The sequence below is a fragment of the Mustela lutreola genome, chromosome X, assembly GCF_030435805.1.
Source record: "Mustela lutreola isolate mMusLut2 chromosome X, mMusLut2.pri, whole genome shotgun sequence".
Lineage (NCBI taxonomy): Eukaryota > Metazoa > Chordata > Mammalia > Carnivora > Mustelidae > Mustela > Mustela lutreola.
The window spans coordinates 126,886,179-126,891,323 of NC_081308.1; positions in this window are offsets into that span (position 1 = coordinate 126,886,179).

The following is a 5,145-nucleotide window of genomic DNA, read 5'->3' on the forward strand; positions in this document are numbered from 1 at the left end:
CTTGGGATGTAGAAAAATGAAACAGATGGTATAATCAGATAATGTGAGTTCCCAAACAGAAGACTCCACCACAGGCAGTGAAACTATGGCCCGAGGCAAAGGGATCTAAGGTGTTTACTGACAACTAGTGACTTCTCTATAGCTGGTTTTTAAAACAGGATCTGATCAAGTACAAATTTATTTTTAGATGCATAGTTTAAAATTGCTGGCCTGATTTAGATGTGCAGTAGACAGTTCAAAGTACAGGTCATTCAAAAGTCGGTCTATACGAATGGATAAAGAAGATATGGTCCATATATACAATGGAGTATTATGCCTCCATCAGAAAGGATGAATACCCAGATTTGGATCAACATGGACGGGTCTGGAGATTATGCTGAGTGAAATCAGTCAAGCAGAGTCAAGTATCATATGGTTTCACTTGTGGAGCATAAGGAATAACACGGAAGAAGACATTAGGAGATGGGGAGAAGTAAGTGGGAGTAAATCAGAGGGGGAGACAAAGCATGAGAGACCGTGGACTCTGAGAAACAAACTGAGGGTTTTGGAGGGGAGGAGGTGGGAGGTGGGGTGAGCCTGGTGGTGGGTATTATGGAGGGCACGTATTGCATGGAGCACTGGGTGTGGTGCATAAACAATGAATCTTGGAACACTGAAATCAAATCAAATCAAATCTTTAAAAAAAAATGACCATATGTTGTTGGATCCAACAGGTGCTAGGCATTGACCAACTGGAAGTTTTCTAAAACTGGAATTATTCCAACTTAACTTCCATGTAAATACAGTGTGGATTAAAGAATATGCAATTAAAATGTTCTGAATTGAAGCTTATATATGTATTATTACAACTCAACAGTAGTTACAGCCATTTTTTGCTGTGAATCCAGTGAATTTTTTTTTTTCAGAAAATAAGCCAGGCAGTATCTTTTGCATGTGGAATCTTAACTTTTTAGAAAAGTCACTCATAGAAATAGAAATAGAGATTAGAAAAGTGATTGCCAGATGTGCACCTGAATGTTTATAGCAGCAATGTCCACAATAGCCAAAATATGGAAAGAGCCTAGATGTCCATTAACAGATGGATGGATAAAGAAGATGTGGTATAGATATACAATGGACTACTATGCAGCCACCAAAAAATGACCCCAAATCTTGCCATTTACAATGACATGGATGGAACTAGAGGGTATTATGCTAAGCGAAATAAGTCAATCAGACAAAGACAATTATCATATGATCTCCCTGATATGGGGAATTTGAGAGGCAGGATGGGGGGTTGTGGGGGTAGGGAGGGAAAAAAAATGAAACAAGATGGGACCAGGGAAGGAGACAAACCACAGAGACTCTAAATCTCATAAAAGAAACTGAAAGCTGCTGGCGGGGGGGGGGGGGGCGGGATAGGATGGCTGGGTGATGGACAATGGGAGGGTATGTGCTATGGTAACGGTTGTGAATTGTGTAAGATTGATGATTCACAGACCTGCACCTCTGAAGTAAATGATACATTATATGTTAATTTTAAAAAAAGAAAGAAGAAAGAAAGGAAAGTGATTGTCAGGAGCTGGAAGGTGGGGGAAATAGAGAGAGGTTGGTAAAAAAGGGTATAGACTTTCAGCTATAAGATGAATAAAGTCTGAGGATCTAATGTGACACATGGTGACCGTAGTTGATAACACTGTATTATATCGTTTAAATTTGCTGAGAACTTAAGTGTTCTCACCAAAAAAGGAAGAAAGAAAGAAAAGAAAAGAGAACAAAAGCAAAATATAGAGCTAAATATGTGAGGTGATGGCTGTCTTAATTAACTAGCTAGAGGGGATCCTTTCACAGTGTGTATGTATCAAATCACTATGTGTAGATTTTAAATATTTTACACTTTTTTTAAAGCAATTATACCTTAATAAAGCTGACAAAAAGAGGTTGGCCTAATAGAACAATGAAATCACCTCTTGAAAACCTGGTATGACACCACCTAGGAGAAAGCACTCCATGAATCTGAGGTGCTGTTTCTCAACACTCTGAACTAGGGCCCATAAACATACATCGTGGTTTCTCCCATAACAGGACCCAGGAGGCTAAGAATGAAGGGGTAGTGGTAAGAAATACCTAATGACCCACTTGTAAAAATTTTGCACTTTTCTTCTCATTCTCACAACTCTGGCTTCTGTTCTTTTGGAAGTTTATTATCTAGGAGAGGACAATTTCTTTCAGGGAACACAACAATGCTTCCACTAAACTAGAAGCTGAAACTGCCACTTCATGCCACTAGGCAAAGCAACAACAACAAAAAAAAAAAAAAAAAGAGAGAGAGAGAGAGAGAGAGAGAGAGAGAGAGAGAATTACTATGTTGGCTAGGGTGATCGATCTTGATTGCCATTAAATACTATATACTAGTAGTATAGTACATTATATGATGGAACTACACTGTGAGACATCCTTTACACTGCTTTCACTAAAACAGTGAATGTCTTTGTATATGTCTCCTTTTACACATGGATGACAGGATAGATCCCTAAAGTAGAATTTCTGCATCTGCATCACAAACTATATGGATATTTAACTTTACAAAGTGTTGTAAATTGCACTCCAACATGGTTGTACCCACTTACATCTCCACCAGCAATGACTGAATTTCTATTTTTGCAAATTCTTATGAATATTTAATTTTTGCCAACCTGATGAGCATAAAATGATCTCATTGTTGATTAATTTGCATTCCCCTGATTACCAGAGGTTGAGCATCTTTTCCGTTCTGTTTATGGCAATATTTAAAAAATAGTGTCAATTCTCAATTTTCCACAAGAACAGTAGTGGCATTCTGAGCAGTGGTATGTACCATATCACGAGGCAGTTCTTGTATTCATGCCCATACAACAGATTTTCCTCCCTAATTAGGTCTGGGTCTAGTATTAAATTTAGCTACCCCTAGAATATAGAATGAAAGAGGGACGCCAGTGCAGAATTTTAAATCACCATCTGATAATCTTCAAAATGGACAGTTCACATGGCTTTTTGTGTCTCCAATCTTGAATTAGTGTTATGTAATCCAGGGATTGCTCAGGCATAATCTTAGGGATTTTTGTCCCTCTGAGTTCCAGTTAGTAATTTGGGTTTCAAATGGCAGAATGTGGCTTGCTTAGGAGTAGCGCATTGTTGGAGAACTGCCATGCCTTGCCTGTTTACAGCAACCCCAAATGCTACTGTCCAGGACAAGTCACAGCAAGCAGAGTAGGAGGGATCTTCATAATCAGGCTGCCCGTAGCCCATAATTTGCAGAAGGGGAAACTAAGTCTCAGAGAGCACAAACTGTGAAGTGGTCAAGAGTTGAGTGCCTAGCCCATGTACTCTAGCTTAATCCCCTGAGCCCTCAGGGTGGTTGCATGGTGCCTGGTCAGAGGATCATTTTCCATGTGTGCCATGACATGAACAAGGTTGCTGTTCGTAGGCAATTGTTCATGGGTTTCTCAAGTTTCTGCGTGTCTCAGGGGAGCTTTCATCTTTTGCCTCTGCTCCAGCTGTCTTGCATCTTCTGCCAGCATCCTTGAAACTGCAGTAGCTTATCTTGTTATTCACAAGTGGGGTAAAGTCAGGTAAATTCAGTTTTTCAGAGTTGCAAGCAGTGGCTTCAGAAGCTGTTAAGTGGGACTGGTGTCCTCTGGTTAAATTAGTTTGGGAAAAGTTGAGGCAAAAAAAAAAAAATTATAAAAAATACAAAGAGAGGGAAGCAGGTTCTTTTCTTCTCATATCCTTTAAGAAACTAAAGAGCATTATGAGTTGCTGCTGGGTGTGAGGGTGGGGTCTAGTGGGCTAAGCCTCAAGAATTATTTGCATAGAGGGCGCCTGGGTGGTTTAGTGGGTTATGCCGCTGCCTTCGGCTCAGGTCATGATCTCAGGGTCCTGGGATCGAATCCCACATCGGGCTCTCTGCTCAGCAGGGAGCCTGCTTCCCTCTCTCTCTCTCTCTCTCTCTCTGCCTGCCTCTCTGCCTACTTGTGATTTCTCTCTGTCAAATAAATAAATAAAATCTTAAAAAAAAAAAAAAGAATTATTTGCATAGAAACGTTCCTCCGTCCTTCCCCCTATGGAATGCCTATTAACACTGGAAAGAACAATAAGAACAATAGAATAAAATCAGTAGAAAACTATTTGGAAAGCCAGAGTAAAATGCTATAAGAACAAGGATGGAAATGCAGTTGTGAGGGGTAGTTTTCACATCCTTTGAAAACTCGCATGAGGTAGGCTATAGGTAAGCCAGCCTCAACCACATGTTTCTTTTGCAGACACGCCCAAACCATGCAAGCTACTGGGATTTTGCCCACGGGTCAGACTTTCGAGTCAAAAGGGGGCTTAGAGACGATGCTAACTCTCTGTTTACACATTGCCGCACTGAGGCCAAGTAGGAAGACTCTTAGGGCTACCCCCATTTGTTGGTGGCAAATGACGGTAATAAAATCTAAGTGCTCTGAGTCGCTTCTTAGTGTTCCTTACACATTCTTCGTCCTCATGTTGTCCTGTTTCATTTATTGGTAACTAAAGCTTAAAATCTCTGAAGGCAAATAGCATGTCGTTCTACTTAAAAGCTCCTCCTACGGGGTAACAACGTGCTAAGTTATCTACTATGAAGCCAGCGCTGCCCGGTCCAGCTTTCCGCCATGATGGAAACGCTCCCAACTGGCACCGACCAATGTGGTCACTGCGAGGTATGTCTGGCCACTGAGCCCTTGATTCATGCCTGTTGTGACCGAGGAACTGCTTCCTTAACTCTGTTTCATTTTAATTAATTAAAATTGCCATTTCAACCGCCGTATTTGCCTAGTGGCTACTGTGGGGACTAACTTAACGGCAGTGGCCGCAGAGTACGGCACGCGTCACAGGGCTGGATCTGGGGAAGAATGAGCAGCCAAGGCTGGGGTCTGAATGCCCTTGAAATATCTGGTGGATCCATGACAAGCAGTCACGTCACAGGACCCGGCTCCAGGCTGCAGTCATTCAGTCAAGGGCATTTCGCAAGCAAAGCCTCAGAAGGGCCAGCCCTCGGGTGGGGGAGGGGGCACAAGACAGGAGGACGGCCGTTAAAAAGAGGCGGGGCCTGGCACGTGAGACTGAGGGGGGCCACGTCCGCGTCATCACCGCGGGGGCTTTTGA